This window comes from Palaemon carinicauda, chromosome 15 (genome assembly GCF_036898095.1).
Source record: "Palaemon carinicauda isolate YSFRI2023 chromosome 15, ASM3689809v2, whole genome shotgun sequence".
Lineage (NCBI taxonomy): Eukaryota > Metazoa > Arthropoda > Malacostraca > Decapoda > Palaemonidae > Palaemon > Palaemon carinicauda.
The window spans coordinates 54023983-54045204 of NC_090739.1; the positions used below are offsets into that span (position 1 = coordinate 54023983).

Consider the following 21222-nt stretch of genomic DNA (forward strand, 5'->3'; position numbering starts at 1 on the left):
CTTCTTTCCATAGCAAAAGACATTCTTTAGCTATGGCCAGTAGCTCTTCAAGAGAGGAAAATGTTCCGAAACTCAACTTAGCGAGTACTGTAGTATATCTATATTTTGCTGAGAGAGAGAGAGAGAGAGAGAGAGAGAGAGAGAGAGAGAGAGAGAGAGAGAGAGAGAGAGAGAGAGAGAGAGAGAGAGAGAGAGAGAGAGAGTGCTTACTTCAGACAGCACTTACGTGCGAAATAGTGTGAAAGGGTCCTAAATTTTTTCCCACGCTTCCAGAAGGCCAAATTCTCTGGTAGATCTTTGCACAGATAGCCTCTGTAATGTTTACAGTTTTCTGTACAGCACATAGGAGATTGTAAAAAAGGCATCAAATGCTCTGAGGACTTTACGCAAACCTATTAAGACGTTTTGCCAAGAAACGTTAAAGATTTGTTGACAACATACTGCAGGTGTTACGGAAATTGGGCGGTAATCACTTGAACTTGAGCTATCACTAACACATTACATAATGTTGTAACTAGTGTTGCCGCATAGTTTTTTTTTTTTTAAATTTGCATATTTACTGAAAAGAATCGGAATAAATCTGTATATTGTAAAAATTAATCTGTATAGGAAATCTGAGGAATTAGTAGGTTATATTTTAGCGTATGTTACTGGAAATAACACGTAATTTAGAGTATATATCAAAATCAAAATACTTGTTTTAATGGCAGGTTTCAATTTAGGCTCTTTCTAAATGGCTTTAAGTTTTGTCTTTAGCCTTGAGCGATATAATTGGTACAATTGTGACGATTTCTTTGCCTCGAGTTTTCCTCTTATCGAAATAACGTGTTAATTTTATTTTCAATTCTTTTTGTCTTTAATGGGAGCCGATTGCAATCACGGAATTCAGTTCCGACTCAAGAGTTCTTTATAACGAAAACCTAATAAATGTTACGCAGATGTACTTTTGTATTCAAGAGATTGCTGGCCGTATAACATCCCGGCCGCTTGGGACCTTTAAGAAATGCCAATGTTTACACCCCCATTAATAAGAATTTAGGATAATTTTATGAATAAATTTATTATGGTTTGAAGGATGAAAATTCTTTATTTACGATGTACATGATTTTTTTTAATTTTGAATGTTATATATAAAAAATTCTTCCATAGATGTTAGTAATATATAGATTTTAAGAAAAATATTTTATTATTAGTCAAGTGTTTGTCCGTAATAGTCTTAGTGCGTGAACGCAGTAAGAAGGCTCTCCAACAGCTATTTGTGCAGGATAGTACATAGCTACAAAGAGTTAGTTCCAGCACTGCTCTAACAATAGGATAGTTTAGGATATCCCCTAACTAACAAAAATTGAGTTTCAATTTCAGATTCTTTATTTCGTTTTTATAACTTCTACTATAACTTTGTTTGGGGCCCTAGGGCTTAAAGGGTTGGACAACCCCACCAGACACACTGTCTGTCTTTTCGATCTTCGATCAACTACTTACATTTCTTCCCACAAAGGACTTATCCTGGAGACCTGTTGATGAACTCCTAGAAATTGAGTTAGAAGCCATGGCTTCTGGCGAAGTGTTGATGCACCCGGACCTCCAACCATGCCCTGAACTGATCACCGACCCAATGAACAGGAAGAGAACCAAGCTTGATACCGACTCCGACGAACAAGGAAGCCTACCTGGACTGAGGTCAACAGGAAGAAGAAACTTCCTAGAAGAAACCATCCAAGATTTGATGCGACGATGCCTACCCAACTAGGAAACCCCACTGTTCAGAACAGCAACTAGCCAGCTAAGGAGAATAAAACCTACTTCTTCAGAGTCCTGGCTGGAAACTCTTCAAAGGCTTTTAAGGCTATTGCAGCCTTCGAACAAAAACATAAAAACATCCAAATGGTTGCCAAACCTAACAGGCAAGGCCAGTGGACCATATCCACCAAAGATTCAAGAGCCCTGATCACTCTTAGGAGCACCTCGGACATTAAGCTGCAAGAGCTTAAAGAAGAAGAAAAAATCAAGAAAGCAGTTGTGGTTGGCTACCCAACTGATACGATGGAAAGCCACTTGGTAAAACTGCCCAACATTACTGCGGCAGAACGTATGAAGAATAAGGCAGGCTTCCTAACCAAAGCCATACTTGTAACTTTCAAGGGACCACATCCGAAAAGAGTGGACTTAGGCATCTTCGGCAGCTTCAGAGTAAACAAATATTACCCTGATCCCCTTAGATGCTATAACTGCCAGAGGTATGGACACCACAAGGACCAGTGCCAAGCAAAGGTCCCAACCTGCGCAGTCTGCAGCCTAAAACACCCTACACAGGAGTGTATTGACAAGAGAGCTGCAGGAATACCAACAGTGGCTAAGTGCTCCAACTGTAAAAAGGGACACACAGCAATGGCCTGGGGATACCCTCAAAGAGTAGCAAGGGTAATTGCTGCCCTCCCCAAGGAAAAAAAAGAGACCAATCAAGAGGAAGAGCGGCCCCCAAACCTCTACCTAGGAGAAGGTTCTACACACAGGAGGAGCTAAGAAAGCACTCCAGAGCCAGATCTTCATCCAGAGCCAGATCTACACCCAGAGCTCCAAAATCAACAACTCAAGGGCCAAAACCAATGCCCAGAACTATTTTCATTAAGACCACGGTCTTAAGAACAACTCTAACAAATCTAGTCACACAGGCAGTGACTGGAAAACTTAATGCAGAAGCTATTGCAGCCAGCATTGAACAAGTCCTGTTAGACTTCGCCTCCAAGACTAAGTCCTCCCAACCCCCCTCTCATGCTATCCAGGAGATCACCTCTCACTCTTCACCAATCACACCTATCATTCAATCACCGCACCAGATCCCACCCCTATCATCCCAAGCATCCCATCCATCACTCCTTCATCCACTCTCACCCCATTCACCTCATCCACTGAGGTCAAGGCAATTGCCTTTTCCACCAGGGATCCAAGACAGTTCTCTTCAACATACAACCAGGTGTAAGAGTTCTTAACTGGAACTCAGCCGGAGTAAGACCTAAAATGTCCTTCCTGATTGCAGTATGCAAAACAGAGGACATAGATGTAATCCTGCTACAAGAAACACATTTAACAGCAGGAAGGAAAATCAAAATACCAGGCTACAATGCCTACACAACACCACAGATAGGCACAGACAGAGGCCTAGCCACACTAGTTAAGACAATCATACCAACAACAAGGTTACACAACCCCATCCCTTGCGGTATCAATATAGAGACAGTAGCAGTAACAATAACACTACTGAATCAAAAAATTGACATATACAACATATATAGGAAACTAAACAGGGAGGACACAGGAGAGCTGCAGCTGACACAACTCTTTGCTCAAGCAGAAAGAACACCATCAATTATCTGTGGGGATTTTAATGCACACCACCCCATTTTATCATCCCCATCAAGAACAAACCCCTCTGGGGAACACATAGCCTTCGCCCTAGAGGAATTTGAAGGAATCGCCCTCCTAAACACAGGGCAACCTACACACTTGAGGAGGCAGACTGGATCTGACCTTTGCTACAACAGCAATAAGACACTTAACCAAGTGGCAAGTACACTCAACCCTGATTAGTGATCACTTTGCCACAGTAACAGAATTGTAGATGCAACAACTACCTCCTATTCCACCACCTCCACCAAGATGGAATCAGGACCTAGCAGACTGGGTCTGTTTTCAATTAGCCATAGAGGAATGGGCAGTCAGCTACGTTCCTCCAGAGGACATAGATCAGCTAGAAAAAGACCTAGTTGAGGCCTTTCACAATGCAGCCAACAGAGCTATGCCACTAAGAGCAACAGGAGGTAACTACACATACAGGGACTCCTGGTACTACTGCCCAGAAGTCAGAAGACTGAAAACCAGACTAAACAGAGTCACAAAAATATACAGAAGAAGATCCACAGTAGAAAACAGAGAGCTACTGCAAACAGTCAGAACTGAAACAAATCAAAGAATCCATGAAATCAGTATTGAAAAATGGATGGAATGGTGTTCAAGCCTGTCAGGGTACACTAACTGAGCTTTGGAAATGGCTACACAGAGTAGCCGGAAAAAAGAGGAAGACTCCTATTGCCATACACCCACACCCACAAAAGGAGGCTGAAAGAATTGCAACATCCTTTGCAAACAGAGAACATTGTCAATCAATCTTTCCCCTGAAACCAGAATGCAACAAGAGCAACTGGCGCCAACCAGGTGGGAAGAGATCAACACAGCCTGCCTACAGCAGGATGACACAGACACCCCATACACAGTTGAGGAACTACGAGAAGTACAAAAAACAGGGAAAGATACTGCACCTGGAGCTGACAAGATTACCTACACAATGATCAAACACATGGGTCCAGCAGGAGAAACTGCATTCCTAAGGTTATTAAACAAAACTCACCTTGAGCACACAAGGCCTCAAACCTGAAGACAACAAGATACACAGCCAATCCCGAAGCCAAAGGATCCAACAAACCCTAGGCCAATAGCCTTAGTATCCTGTATGGAAAAAACAGGAGAAAAAATGGTCCTAAACAGGATGAAATACACAATTGGCCCCCCTAAACAAGCAGCTATATGCATATCAGGAGGGAATTGGTACCTCTGAATGCATTACAGATGTATTAAGCTGCATAAATCAAAACAAGGCAACAATAGTCTTCATAGACTTTGAAAAAGCCTTCGAGCTAGCAAGCCCGGTTGCAATGCTGCAATCAGTAGTTAAAAAAGGAGTCAAAGGACACCTACTAGCATGGACTAAAAACTATGTGCTAGGAAGGCAAGCCAGAGTCAAATTTCAAGGAGTGATATCCACCTATCATGAATTGGAAAATGGCACGCCGCAAGGAGGAATTCTAAGCCCCCTCCTATTCAACATCCTCATGGAAAATATAGCCTCACTTCAGCTACCTGAAGGAGTAAATATATTTATCTATGCAGATGATGTATGTGTAATAGCTCGAGGGCCAGTCAGGACAATAAAAATGCAAAGAGCACTCAATGCCATCAGCCACAAATCCAATGAGCTTGGACTAAAAATGAACATTGACAAAACAAAAGCAATGTCAATTAAAGCCCCAAACCCCTTACAACCACTCATAATAGGAATGGAGCCCATAGAATGGGTGAACAGATACACATACCTGGGAGTAATAATAGACAAACAGCTCACTTTCAAGGATGAGATAAAATATCTCAAGGAAAGAACAAATGCCAGAAATGCAGCTATGAGATATATGAGCAGTCTCAATGATGGAGCAAATGAGCATGTCCAAAAGAAATATTATCTAGCCTGTTCCAGGTCACTAGTGGAATATGCCTCCCCAACACTCGTAGGGCTAACGGATCTACAAAAAAGCACAATAGAAATGATTCAAAACAATGCCATGAGGCTCATGTTAGGAGCCCCAATGTGGACAAGACTGTGCAACCTAAGGTTGGAAACTGGACTACCAACCCTTGAGGGCAGAATTGCACTAAGAAATGCTAGCATAGTTGCAAAGATGTTCCTGTCAGACAGAGACTCAATCACCAAAAAGAGAGTAAGAGAGGAACTATCCAAACATCCTGAAGTGCAAACCCCAAGTTCTTATGGCAAAGACCATAGCAATAACATTAAGAGACTTGGCCTAACAGAAATAATCCTACAGCTAAACCCTGACACAGCACAGAGTATACTACACATTCCACCATGGAGAAAGCAAGTTGCTAAATTCAACTATACCACGCTCCCAAGGGCAAAAGAAAACTGCACAATAGAGGAACTTAGAAACGCAGCAGAAGCAGCTATAAACTCTGTAGAGACAATAGGGGCACAGATTTACTATACTGATGGTACAGTAGATCCTGGAACCCACACAGCAGGAGCTGCAGTTCACTCCTGCAATTCCACAGCATGCTGGAGAACATCCAATAATATCTCCACCCTGCAGACGGAGCTTGTTGCAATACAACAAGCATTAAAGTACTCTATAGAAAATGAGGAGGGACCAGTAGTCATCCATACTGATTCACGATCCTCAATGCAAGCCCTTCAACAGGACAAAAATAAAGAAAACAAATCCATGATAGCTGATATTAAAACCCTCTTATATCAGCATAATGAAAGGAACAGACTAGTAACACTAAACTGGATCCCCAGTCACATCGGGATACCAGGGAATGAAAAGGCTGATGAGCTAGCCAAAAGCACCAAATACATTCATAATGTACAGGTGCACATACAGCCTGCACTGCAACAAATCAAAAACAAAATGAAGACGCAGATCAAGGACAACCTAATCAAGGAACTACACATGAGGATAGAGAATGGCTCTCCCTCTGCCACATGGTACAAATGGGCCACAGAACTAGAACCTCCACCCATAGACAGATATACCCCAAGGAAACAGGCTGTATGTATACACAGACTCCGGTTGGGATACAAAGCAAACTGGGAACTCGCAGATAACATCCAGAGAACGTGTGAACACTGTGATGTCATACCACAACAAGCCCTCCTGTACTATTTACTAGAATGCAGAGAAACAGCACAGCTACGTGGAGATCTACTTGTAGACACCACCTCACCACAGGCCGTGAAAGAAGCGGCCACACTGGCAATTTGGCAAAGGCAATTGTCGAAAGCATAGACACACACTTGCAGTTGCTTTCAACACTACCTCCACCAAGGTAAAGACCTCATCTTTTCATTGCACCATCTCATCCCCTCATTTTAAGGCTCTATTCACATCATCCTCTGTAACTTCTCAACTAATCTACCGCTAAAAATCTCTCCGCAGGGACCCTAGGGAGTAAAGGGTTGGACAACCCCACCTGCATCCTTTTCTCTAACTTTCAAAAGCCTTACACCCCCAAATTTCAAACTACCACTATCTGAGAAATGATGGCCCTCTACTACTACCACCATCATCCTTACCCTGTCCACATCTTTTCCTACTACTAAAAAAAACTTTCAAATTTCCATTAATGTAATCACCTTATAATTTTACAGATTACCTACGGGCCAACCAAGGGAAAGGCCCGTGCCAACAACAAGTGTTGGCTATAATACTCCAACAACAACAACAACAACAACCGTAATATTATAGTGTTATTTCCACTATTTGTTTGGATCCATTTTTAACAGTGATTTATTCACTTATACAAAACGTGATTAGTATGAAGATGTAGCACAATCAGTAGTTATAAGTTTTACATAGTGTTGACACATGATTTAAAAAAAAAAAAAAAAAAAAAAAAAAAAAAAAAAAAAAAACGTGTTATTGCCGTTGCATGCAGTGTTGCCACATTTTTTTTAAAACCTGCATATATATACTGAATAAATCTGTATATTGTAAACAGTAAAATTAATCTGTATAGGAAATCTGAGCAATTGGTAGGTTATATTTCAACGTATGTTACTAGAAATAACACCTAATTTAGAGTAAATCAGTTGGCTGGAGGAAAAAAAAAATGAGATTTCCTGTTTATTAATGAAAACACTTCCACCATACCTCGACTCTTGAGTACATAAAGTAAACAACAAATTGTCATAATGATGGACTTGGAGTTGGCCATTTTATAGTGTTGGTAATATGATATATAATTGATTGGAAATTAAGAGAATCACTAGAAAATAACTCTATGATTACCATTTCATCTTTTGAAATTTAGAAAATATTTATAAATCTTATTTTCTACTATGACTTACTTTTGATGATGTACATATTTGTCATTTTCTGATTTCCTTGTCCCGGCTAAGAGTTCTTTGGAAACAGTAAATTCATAGCATGATTTATCTTTAAGCAATTGATTTGTATGGAGCAAACCTGTAATTGTTTCAGTAGATAGCCTATTTCTTATTTTTGTTTTCTTCCTGTTTATTGAAGAAAATATTCTTTCTACATTTGCACTCGAGTGCGATAGACATAGTAATGTTTGCATGAAGTTGGAAAAATTTGAAAACATTAACACATTGTTCATTTGCGTAACTGAAGCTACTGTACTCCAAAATATCTCTGGCTTCATCTCTGAATTCACATTAATAATATCTAAAGAATTTCTTTGTAGCCTCCATTCTGTGTCAATGCTTTGAATATCAGACTCTGTTGCATGACCAAAGAAGGACATCAGATCCTTTAGAGATGGCAATTCTCTATCCATAACTACTTTTGGACTTAATGCCTTCAAAGAATAAATAGCATCTGATTTTTTTTTCAATGTCAAAAGAATTGAAATTTGGATTTCTTTTAGGGAAAATGTATTGTCTCTTAAAAATCTGTATATTTGGCTTATTTTATAAGAAAAATCTGAAAATCTTAATCATGAAAAACCTGTATATTTCAGATTAATCTGTATATGTAGTAACACTGGGAGTAACATTACCGATTCTCCAAGTGCCAAAAGCTCCTCTTCTTTCTAACTTGTACAAAATAACAGATAACTGTGGAGCTAAGGAATCTGAAGTCTTTGAGAGAAAAAAAAAAGAATTTTGGGTAAACGCCTTCAGATGCATCAAGGTCCATCAAGAGAGTCTTAATATCAGGAGATCGAAAAGCTAAACTAGTCAGTTTACCTTCGAGAAAACAGGAATGAGGAAGATTAAGTTTCTCCTTATTCTGCTTACGGTCAAGCACATCAGCCAAAAGGGTTGCTTTATCCTTTGGAGAGTGTGTCAGAAACACCTGATTTAAGCAAAGGAGGAACAGCTATGTTTTCATCAAAGAGTGCAGATTTAAGGATAGCCCACCACTTATGTTCGTGAGTTGTACCAGAAAGGGGTTCTTTTATGGTTAAATTGTATTCCATTTCTGTTGAAACATAAATTCTGAGCAAAAATCTAAGCTGGGTGTAGTTATTCCAAGTAAATTCTGATCAGTTACCCTTCCATAGATGATAGGCCTCCGTTTCTCCAGATAATCACGTCTACAATCATCATTAAACCAGGGTTTGTCTTGCACTCGGTACCTAAGCACACATCAAGGGATACACCTATCAATTATTTTGACTAGATTCTCATTCAAGGGACCAACAGATCAACACTATGATACAATTGTGATCAATTAAAGCCCAGAAGATTACTCTACATGCCATTCCAGTCTGCTTAACATTTTACATAAATCTTACACGCGTACAATAGATCAGGGACAGGCTGCTCAGTCTTCACTAGTAAAAAAAAAAAGAAAAATCAAGGTACGATCAGATGTCCCGACTTGAGAACAACCCTTACTTACAACGACAGGGGGTGGTTAATGTTTACGAGATCCAACCAGTTACCAGACCTGTTAGTAAGTTCACTCATGGTTTGCTCATATTGTGTGTGTAAGTGGATATATATATATATATATATATATATATATATATATATATATATATATATATATATATATATATATATATATATATTTGTATAGAGTTATATAGATAGATAGATATATTCTTTATTTGTATCAAAGAGCATACGAGACATTCCATGTGCTGTTTACGATGTCATCAAATGAAGAAATTACAAATGACAGTAGTTTTTAGATTATATGTTGAATTTACTTGAAAGTTTACTCATAAACAATTGTGTGTGTGTATAGAATATCCCTATGTAGTCAAGAATATATCTTCTTAATACCTTTGTTGAATGAATTGAGGTGTGATCAAGAATATGTTTAACTCCATGTCTTTTCTTTAGATTGCCAGTATAAAATCTTTATGCGAACTCTCCGATCGTAGCGCCACTAGCGGTAGCATCAAGCAACTCATAACAAAAACAATGGAGTAGTAAACATATACCGTGGTGAAATATGATTAAGTTAATGGTACGTTTTGCCTGTGACAGAAATTTCTCTTGGCTTATTGATGTAAAGACATCAGCTAGCACGTTATGGTTTATGTGAACATTGAATGTGACATTTTAAAGTGAAACGGTGGCTACTAATTTAACTGAAAATTTTACATTAGTTACCCCTTTGGTACTCTATGATATTTTGGTATGTTCCAAGCCATATGATACTAATTAAAATTATTCTATTGAGTCATTAAGATAATGACGCATCTAGACCTTTATATCCAAGTTTTAAGAATTGTTTTGGGAGTGTTTTCTGTTTACCTACTTAAAACCTAACACGTCTTCTACGGTAGGCTGCCGTTTGCCTGGACAAATTTTATGTCCAACCCACTACTCTCCCAACACACTGTGTTGTCATAGGTCTCGACTAAGTACACGAAGTTATCAGAAATGCTGACAGACTAGCCTTCCAAGTGGTTTGTGGGAGACTTAAGGTTAGACTAATATAGTATATGGATAGGCAAATTATTTGTCTCAGTGTACAGTTTGCCATAAAATTTATAAACTCCAAAGCCATTTTCACACAATTGCATGACAACTGCAGCAGTTATTTGGATTGGTTGTGGAATGTTGGGCTCAGGTTGTCTCTGGTATGGAAAAAGGGAGATAATCCCAATTTACAAAATCTCGAAGAGGTATGAACTCGCCCAAAATATCACCTATTGGTATTGTATGTTGTTAATATGGATCATTTTAAAATTGATTGAGACAGACTTTGAATGAAGAAAATAAGAGGGGAATGTATGATAGCGGCCATCGAACCCAGGGTAACCTAAGAAAGGGGGCCGTTACCCCCTCCTTTAGGTAAAGACATGATTGTTAGGTTAGGTGTTATCGAGTTGAGGTTTTGTCGAATAAACAGACAGTTTATGTAGTGCTGTGTTTTGAAAACAACTAGAAAATGGGAAGAAAACTCCCCTTTCTATGCACGAGAGAGGAACTGACTGCTGATATACAAAAGCTCCAAAAATAAGAAGTGTTCCTGGTGTGTTTATAGGTGCTTTGGGAGGTGTTACACCTGAGACTGCAATGCCTTCATATTATTATTATTATTATTATTATTATTTCTTGCTAAGCTACAACCCTAGTTGGAAAAGCAGGATGCTATAATCCCAGGGGCTCCAACAAGGAAAATAGCCCACTGAGGAAAGGAAAAAAAAAAGTTAAAATATCTTAAGAGTAACAACATTGAAATAGATATCTCCTAGATAAAGTATAAAAACTTTATCAAAACGAAGAGAAATAAGATAGGATAGTGTGCTTCAGTGTACCCTCAAGCAAGAGAACTCGGTTTTATTTTACATGAACATTATGTTCCCCACATAATTTTAAACAGCATATATCAATTAATCAATACTAGTTTATTAGGTTTCACGATTAAATCTGAGGCAGTTGGTCAAAATAAAAAATGTTTTGACCACCTCTCTCAAATTTTCTAAGTCCGGTTTTGATCCGCACCATGACACGGGTAGCTCCTGCTTAGTTTCAAAACTTTCCCGATAGATAAGAGTCTGTGTCGTCCCATGCTAAGAATCATTCATTTTTGCAATTTAATGCTGTCCCATCAATATACATTCTTACCTCTCTGTTAAGCTTGTAGTTGGTTGGGACACGTCCTTACAGTGGCACTTGATACTGCTGTAATAATTATCATGCATTGTTAGGTAGGCGAAAGGTTGTTATAATGTGTCGTTGGCTTAAGCCACGGCCAAGTTACTCGATCGTAAAGTTTCCCCCAAGCATTGCTTCCTGCCTGACTATAATAACACCCGTTGGGCGGCGCTCCGTTCGCCTATCGGCCGGTGGCGCTAGCCTGAACATTTATTGATGTTCGGACTTGTTTTCACTAATCCAAACAATCTACATTCTTAATCCATGATAAGATTGTAGTTTGTTGGGACACGTCCTGAAATTATGCCAAACACTAATTTGTTATATATACAAAGGTTAGGTTAGCCAACATCTAGTTAAGATGTTTCTGTATATTAAGCCAGTGTCAAACAATCCACCCGAATTAACCTTTCGTTTCTGTACGCTTGTGGGCCTACTTTTGTTGGCCACGTGATTTAAAAATTTTTAACCCCCCCCCTGGCCCATTCCCCCTGGAACTGGTAAGTTAGGTTAGGTGGGTTTGTGGTGATTTGTTATAATGTGTCGTTGGCTTAAGCCACGGCCAAGTTACTCGATCGTAAAGTTTCCCCCAAGCATTGCTTCCTGCCTGACTATAATAACACCCGTTGGGCGGCGCTCCGTTCGCCTATCGGCCGGTGGCGCTAGCCTGAACATTTATTGATGTTCGGACTTGTTTTCACTAATCCAAACAATCTACATTCTTAATCCATGATAAGATTGTAGTTTGTTGGGACACGTCCTGAAATTATGCCAAACACTAATTTGTTATATATACAAAGGTTAGGTTAGCCAACATCTAGTTAAGATGTTTCTGTATATTAAGCCAGTGTCAAACAATCCACCCGAATTAACCTTTCGTTTCTGTACGCTTGTGGGCCTACTTTTGTTGGCCACGTGATTTAAAAATTTTTAACCCCCCCCCCTGGCCCATTCCCCCTGGAACTGGTAAGTTAGGTTAGGTGGGTTTGTGGTGTTTGTATGATAGAGACAGTGTTTGGGAGGTCGCAGGGGGCGTTAGTCCCCAGTTAGGTCATTAGGAAGGTAAGGCCACGGCTTGTAGGTCAGGTTAGGGGGAGAAGTTTGGGTTAGTTGTCCATTTTTTCCGCACGTTTCAGACATTTATGCGCTGAGTGGCCCTAGTATGGAGATTGTTGGGACAAGCATTTACAAATTTAGTGAATTAATTATGTCATTTTGTTAAATGTCCCATGAAAAAGTTGATTGGTCAAGTTTTTGACTGTATTGTGACGTTTATAAATATAAAACTTACCTGCTGGTTATATAAGAATGGCTAAAGTCCCTGGACGCCCGGCAGAAAATTCAAAGGAGCCTTTGTAGCTTATGGGAACAGGCCTTGGACCGGCCGAAAATAGAGTAAAAAAGGTCCGAAATCGGCTCTTTTTTCATGGGAATGATCACTGAATGAAATAATGTTAAATTTACTAGTTTTGTTAATGCTTGTCCCAACAATCTACATAATAGGACCACTCTGGTCATGGATGTCGGAAACGTGTGAGAAAAAAAAGTCCGAAATTGGCTCTTTTTCACGGGAATGATCACGGAATGAAATAATATTAAATTCATTAGTTTTGTAAATGCTTGTCCCAACAATCTACATAATAGGACCACTCTGGTCATGGATGTCGGAAACGTTTGAGAAAAAAAAGTCCGAAATCGGCTCTTTTTCACGGGAATGATCACGGAATGAAATAATGTTAAATTTACTAGTTTTGTAAATGCTTGTCCCAACAATCTACATACTAGGACCACTCTGGTTATGGATGTCGGAAACGAGCGAGAAAAATGGACTACTAATCCAAAATTCCCCTCCTAACCTGGCCTACAAGCCATGTCCTTACCTTCCTCGTGACCTAACCGAGGGTGCTAACGCCCCCCTGCAACCCCCCAACCATTAGTAGTTCCCAGGTCACTACCCCTACCCTAGGGCAAGCCCCCGGACCCCCTTCGTAAGTCTCTCTCCTACACAAAAGGTATGGGCAGCACCCAAAATTATATCTTAACCACATTGTCATAATAAAAAAGTTACTCAGGCTTACCTTAATATTTGATGTCGCTAAAACCAAAATCCTCGGGTTCTTGCGCTTTCACCAATTTTACACTTCTCACATGGACCCCTAAAATCACCTAAGAGCCCTTCTCGAAATAAATAATGAAAATATTCGGGGGCAACTCGAGTAAAGTCCCGTAGGTGTAAATACCTTATTGTCTTCAACGAATCAATTTGATCAATATGAGTGATAAACTCAACAACATCGCTCAAAGAGTAACTATACGCAACACGTCTATCCATTACGGCGGTTAGAGTTGGAAAGGGTCGACTCCAGGTCAATCTCGGGTCATGTGGTGGGGGGGGGATTATAAATTTGAAATCACGCGGCCAACGAAAGGGTTAGTTCGGTTGGTTTGTTTGACACTGGCTTTATCTCCCGAAATATCTTAACTAGATGTTGGCTAACCTAACCTTTGGTTGTATATATAACAAATTAGTATTCGGCATAATTTCAGGACGTGTCCCAACGAAATAACAATCTTAACAAGAGGTTAAAAATGACGATTGTTGGAATTAGTGAAAACATAAGTCCGAACATCGATAACTGTTCAAGCTTGCGCCACTAGATGATAGGCGATCAGCGCGCCGCCCAACGGGTGTTATTATAGTCAGGCAGGAAACAATGCTTGGAGGTAATTTTACGACCGAGTAACTTGGCCGTGGCTTCAGCGGACGACGCATTGTAATGACCTTTCCCTAACCTAATAATTCATGATAATTATCATAGCAGTATCAAATTCACTATAAATGACATGTCGCTAAAAACTACAAACTTAACAAAGGGGTAAAAATGTAGTTGTTCCGTAACCGAAATACAAACCACGCTATTTACATAGGGTTTACTTTCGGCGTAGCTGAAATGACGAGCCATTAGATTTTAACGAGGGTTAAACTACCCCCGCGCTAGTTAGCACGGGGGTAGGGGAGGGGTAGCTAACTACCCCTCCCCCCCCACACACCGGTGAGCTGCTTCACTTCACTTTTGGCTCGGACGATGTACAGACGTGTCTGTCTCGTCCTCGCATTTTTGACAGCCTTAATCTGTTTTTCTTTTTCTTACAGTTGTGTGTTTGAAGTTGGCCTCTACCTTTTCTTCCCATTATGCGGAAGTGCCCTGGACTCCCCGACCACCCCTGTGGAACATTCATGTCGGCGGTCGATACAGACCCTCACACCCTTTACCCGCAGTGTCGAGGTCAACGGTGTGAAAGTGATAATGTTTGTATGGAATGTAAGGAGTGGCCTACCTCCCAGTGGGAGAGGTTTGCCCAGCGGCGTAAGAAGAGTTCTAAGCGAGACCGTTCTCCCTCAGGGACTGCCTTGGGGAAGGAAGGCTCCAAGGACTCTTCTTCCGTTGCCCGAACCTCCTCCGAAGCTCCCACTCGTTCGGTCTATCGCGAGAGGCCGCCGAGTGGTAGCGTAGGTCCTTCTTTTGTTTCCCAATCTCGGGGTTCGGGAGAGGGTGTTGCCTCCCATAGCGAGGCAGCTCCCCTCCTCCTCCGGGGGAGGACATTATTGATTTTGTCGATTATGACCAAACTGTATCTAACAATGATCTTTTCCAGCTTTGGGCTTCCTAAGGGCTCGCCCTCCAAGGTAGCCCTGTTTGATCTGATCCAGTTGGGGGCAGCTGTCCAACAGTCGCCGGTAATACCAGAGGTAGACCCTCTGGCTATTGTCGACGTTGTTGTGGCAGAGGCGTCCGACGGGTCGGGTCAAATCCCAGCTGCTGCTGTTGCGGATGTTGCTGAAGGCTCAGGTTCCCCTCCGAACATCCTTCAAGGGGAAAGCAGGGTCCAACGGTCTCTCCTGCGGGTGTTCCTCCCCCTCGGGGGAGTGCACTAACAGAGACTCCTCTTCGGAGGACCGACGACGGTGATACCCTGCCTCGAGGTCGTCTTCACCGTAAGGCTCGCCCTCCTCTTCGCCGCCGAGGCCTTCCTTCTCCTTACAAGGGAGTTAAGAGGTGCCTTCTCTTCGGGTCTTCATCTTCGTCGTCCCCTGCAAAGGATTCTTCTCGTCGGGAGCAGACCATGGCTGTGACATCACTGGACCTCTCCGCAGATTGGTCGCGATTTGCTGCGCCTGCCAGATCCTCCTTGTTAGTTCAAGCATTGGTCCCTTCGGGGCAGAAGAGCTTACCCCACAATGTGGGTAAGTCCCTTCCGCGCCAGGTTTCACCTGTGCTCCCTTCAGTAGCGCGCAAGCGCCACCGCTCTTCTGCCAGCGCCCTCCTGCTCACCAGCGCTCTCCTGCTGAAGAGTCACCTGACTTCTCGCCAGCGCTCTCCTGCGCGCAATTGCTCTCCTGCGGATGAGTCAACAGACTCTTCTCGCCAGCGCGCTCCTGATCGCCAGCGCTCTCCTGATCTCCAGCGCTCTCCTGCTCGACTGCGCGCAAGCGCTCTTCTGTCCCTGCTGCGCGCACTGCACGTCAAAAATCTCCTGAGCGCTGTCAACCTCCTGCTCGTCAGCGCACTACTGCGCGCCCACGACCTTTGGATCTGGTCGCAGGCAAGGACATTGATCCTTTGCCTCGCCAGCGTTCCCCTGCGCGTCGACCGCCGCCTGCGCACCACCGTGCGTTTTCTCCTGTGCGCACTTCTAAAGTGCATGCGCGCCCTCGAGCACATCAGCGCCCCCTGGCCCTGCGCCCCAGTTGGCAACTTCTCTCCGCGCTACTGCGCTCCATCCTACGCGTCAGGGATCTCCTACTCGCCCGCGCGAACGCTTGCCCACGCGTCTGATCGCCACAGGTCACCGACTCGCCCACGCGCTAACTTGCCTGTGCGCAGTCGGTCACCTACTCGCCCGACGCGCCATCGCTCGCCAACGCGCCATCGCTTGCCAACGCGCTTACACTCGCCTATGCTCCACCGATTGCCTACGCGCCAGCGATCGTCCGGGCACTCGCACACACCCTCACCTGAGCATACACGTACACCTTCGCCTGTGCGCCCCCTCGCCCACGAGCGACCCAGCGGTTTTGCCATCGCGCTAGTATATACAAGAGGAAAAGACCCCTATTCAGTTCTGACAGGTAAAGATGATCACTCAACCTTGATCCTTCACCTTCAAACTGAAAGAAGGGACACCCTCTCATCGATAGACTTAATTCGTACGAACTTACAACTTGCCTTTCCCCAGTCGGAATTGAGACCTTCCTCTCAGAACATGGTTCAAATCTCCGATCCCTTCTCCTTATGTTCCACTTCACCAGGCAACAAATTTTCTTATGATTTAAGAACACAATGTTCCTACACATTCGGACAGCAACCATTCGAGTCAAGGAACTTCGTCTCTTTCGATATCGCCCATTATTGAGAAGGGCGAAAGACAATGTTCAGTTTCGTCCCTGAGTATGTCGCCAGACATAGTCTTCAGAGGTGACGGATCCTACACAAGTCTCAACTAGGTAACGGACAATCCAGATCATCCATTACTCTACCCAGGGTAAGGTATGAGACTTTACCTAAAGAAAATGGCAACAGCCTGCCCGGGTCCCTCTTGTCAGCACTGGGAGAGACTAGAGGAGGATCACCGAAACATCATCTCGACATGACGACTCAGTGTCAGGGTCATAACTATGCCCCTGGTCCTTCTTAGCAGATTACTCTGTGACGTAGGTTTTACAAGAAAGGATGTGAATGCTCCAGGTGACTTTCACAACCTTTCTCCTGCAAGACATGACCCACAGGAACTCGATCGATCTTTATTGGTCCGGTGGTGGCTGCACAACAGCTGGTCGTATACCTCAAGCTCCTTATTGGACAAGTAGCAGAAGGTTAAGGGCACTGTTACCCGGTTTTAGTCTGCGTGAATGAAAAGATTTGACTGGCTCTTATTCTTTCCTTCATCCTACCCTCTCGTGGGGAAAGTAGCATCCTGGGTTCTCTGCATTAGCTGACCTCAAACCACTGCAGGTAAACCATGCTCCCTTTTGTACCTAGTATTAAGCTAATACTGTTGTGTCCCCATACCTTGGCGAGGTGATATTGGGAAGTCTTGGTTACGTCAGGTTTTTCCTACATAGACTCGGAATAACTTTACCTAGATAGTCACACTTCTGCACGCCTCAACACACACCTTGCGTAGGCCGCGGACCTTGCGTAGTAAGGTTTAGCGAGGGAAGGGACTCCTTATTTTTGAGTAACATACTCAGGTAAGGAGTCCCCAGGCAAAGCCAAAAGCCAGATTGGCAGGGACGTCTACCCTTCCTAATGGGTGAGTCACCCCTAATAAATAGCGTGGTTTGTATTCCAGTTACGGAACAAATGATAAATTCGTAGATAATTTGTATTTTTCCTAACTATTCAAACTTTAACTATTTATACAAACTTGCCCGCCATCCCTATCCCCCTTGAAGTCCTACCTCCAAGCAAAGTGACTAAATCACAGGTGTGTGAACGGGAGTGGTAGCAAGCTACCCCCGCTAACTAGCGGTGTGAGTAGTTAACCCTCGCTAAATGTTAATGGTTCTTCATTTCAGCTCTGCCGAAAGTATAACCCCTAATACAGAGCTAAGGTTTGTATAGTTAGGAAAAATACAAATTATCTACGAATTTGTCATATATATATATATATATATATATATATATATATATATATATATATATATATATATATATATATATATATACTGTATATATATATAGATAGTTGGATACAGTATCTACATTTTCTCAGGTAGCGCTCGATGCAGACCTTCAACATGAACAAGGCTTGTTGATGGAAAGCAAAGGGAGCTACCTGGAGGTCTGCCTCCAGGGGTTGGACTATTTTCCCTTCCAAGGGAGAGTTATCTCCCCAGGTTTGGGTTGTCCTCCCTTCTGAGGGTGAACTTCCCTTCATCTTCTACATCTCATCGCACCGATCCTCGATTGCTGTTGCTGTTTCTTTGCCAAAGTCTACTCTCCCCTCCCCATGCTGAGTGGACTCTTCCATGGGGGGCCGAACAAAGTCCGAGGCAAGTCTCGTGCGAGTGATCGCTTCTCTCGTTCATGAGAGAGGTCACTCATAGAAACTCCTCTTTGGAAACATGCTGCTGCTGATCAGCTTGCTGATCCTCCTGCCCCTTCGTGGGTTCGTCAATGTACTCTTCCACGGCTTTGCCTTGGAGGTGCTCCTTTGCCTTTGCGAAAAGACGCCTCTTCGGCTCTTCAGCCTTGTCAATGCAGATCTCCTCTTCAGAGAAGCCTTCTCATCCTGATTCTGCTGGTTCCCGACCTTCGCCTGTTTCTTCGCGACCTTGTCTGCTCATCAACAAAGTCCGGTTCGCAACTCACTGTCGAGGAATCATTCGCGATCGTCACCTGGGGATGTTTGTCCTTCCAAAGGGCACATTCCTTCTTCAAATCATCATTCGGCTGTTTGCCAACCATCTGTTTGTCGATCGCCTGTTCGTTGACCTCCTGCTTAGTGTTCACCTGCTCGTCAGGCTCCTGTTCCTCTACCTACTGCACGCCAATCCCCAACTCAATCGTCAGCTTGTCGTTAGCCGATCGCCAGCTCATCGATCGTTAATTGCTAGCTCGTCTTTCTCTGATCGTCGACCTCCAGTCTCACCGATCGCTGATCTTCAGCTCGCTAATAGGAAATCATCAGCTTGCTTATCACCCGCTCATCTATTGCCGATCTGCCGATTGCAAGCTCACCAATTGATGATTGCTAGCTCGTCGATCGTCGATTGTTAGCTCGCCAATCGTCAAACCATACTGCTGCTCCTCTACTCATCCGTTTGTCTATTGCCAGCACTCCAAGTGTCGTCTCAGATCTCCGAGTGTCGATCTCCAATCTCTGGGTCACCGATCGCCAGCTCATCGATAAGACATTGCAATGAGTACATATTGAAAATCATATCTTCTTAAAATTAGTTAAATAAAATAAATCCTAACCTAAATAAACCTACCCCTAAAGAATGGCTAAATCTAAAATAGAATTAGAACACATGCCAAACAGCTCAAAAATCTTGTGATTTATGAGGCGAAACATAATGATGGTGTGGTAGGAATATGGAGGAAAGGATCACATCAAAGGAACACCCGAACCTCCAGAGTAGGTTTATCAGAATAGCCTAAGAAGGCAAGTACACTCATTTTAATGCCTAGATCAGTAATAGCTGCCCCCGAGGTAGCAGCAGCTGGGAGGCAGCAACTATTTCTAATAGCCAGTAAAAGACTGACCTGTCAATACCCCCAGGCATGTTAACACAAGATGGCAAACGCATTGTAAAGTCAACACGGAGAGACTGAACAATCCCATAGGGAAGGGTCTACACTCAGGGGAAGTACAGGAATGAAAGGCATTTAATAAGTGAACCTGCCAAGACCTGATCATTATCATTACCTTATGAAAAGTGGGAGTGCCGCCCGTAAGATAATGAGAACCGTACAAGACGGCCAGGACGCTAAGATTTATAAATTCATAGGGTGCACTGACAACCGGGCAGGATCCAATCGACCAACTCTAGAGGACAATGTTCCTCAGATGTGGGATAGGAAAGAGCAGATGACTAGTGCAAGGCTGCAGCTGAGGCGGCCGAGGGGGTGACCCATAGCCAATGCTAGAAGAACTCAAGCTGACAAGGCGGCACCTCTGTCTGACCCGGCAAGGGAGTTTAAAACTCCATAGCTAGTGGTATACTGTATCTCAAGGTGACAAGACAGGAAGCAGAGACAGAAGGCATGCTTAGATAAGCTAACCAGGTCAAGACTCCATAGCAAGAGGGATATAGCACAGGAAGAGAGGTTGTAGGCATTGAACAAGCACTGCGAAGGCAGCAGAGAAGGGCCCTAAGGGTTACCAATTCTATGCCTAGCTAGGGTAGTCCATAGAGAGAACTGCGTAGGCAAGCCTAGACTACCTAGTGGGTGAGGATAAGTACCAAACCCAGGGTGAGATGGCTAGACAAGAGGAACATATTTCCAGTACAGTCAGGTTATGGACTAACTAGGAAGGGAAGGGGCAAAAAAACATCCAGGGGTCGTCTCTAAAGAGGCAGAGAGATTTTAACCAGGGGAGGAGAAAATCTCACCTACCTAGGCCAGGAAAGATAGCCTACAAGTAGGCACACTATCAGGCACAAGGAAAGGGGAAGAAGGGGGTGGTGATGGTGATGGAAGAATCGGAAAATGGTGAGGCGGCATAATAGGAAGGCTCAACAGCAACATTAGAACAGTAATAGTGTTCTAAAGGAACTGCTGTGATAGGCCACATAGGACAAGTCCTCTCAACCAGGCATAGCCTACCAAAGACTAAAAAAGAAGACTAATAATGGCTAAGGTTACTAGGAGGTGTACTCGTCAGTAATGGGTGAACATAAGTAGACACAGAGAACAGGATCTAAGGACTTGTGTCGCTTTGTCAAACATATAGGCTAAGGGGAAAGTGAAAATAGTCATCCTAAGGCAACAGAGAACACTATCCAACTCCCAGTAGGACCTTCAAGACAGCAGCTCCCCGCTGTGATGAATCGACAGCATGGGAGGATAGACACCCAACCAATAAGGATTGGTGAAAGAAGGGTATGGTGCACTAGTGAAAATTTACCAGGCATGGCATGCCGACCTCGGGACAATAAAAACATACAATACAATAAGAATACTAGTTGGAAATGCGAAATTCTCCAACACATGAAAAAGGGGGTACTCAACTTAGTACAGTAGATAGGGAAGGAGCTGAAGCATCCATGATCGAAA

The 21222-nt window shown here is 42.9% G+C and overlaps 1 protein-coding gene across 1 annotated transcript in view; it reads left to right on the top strand.

The window, feature by feature from the left end:
- The first annotated feature begins 9699 nt into the window (after positions 1–9699).
- Positions 9700–21222, top strand: part of Jarid2 (Jumonji, AT rich interactive domain 2) — a 336896-nt gene continuing 325373 nt past the window's right edge. Inside the window, exon 1 of the mRNA XM_068388399.1 lies at positions 9700–9794. The gene's annotated coding sequence lies outside the window, so the exon portion shown is untranslated. The remainder of the gene's footprint in view (positions 9795–21222) is intronic.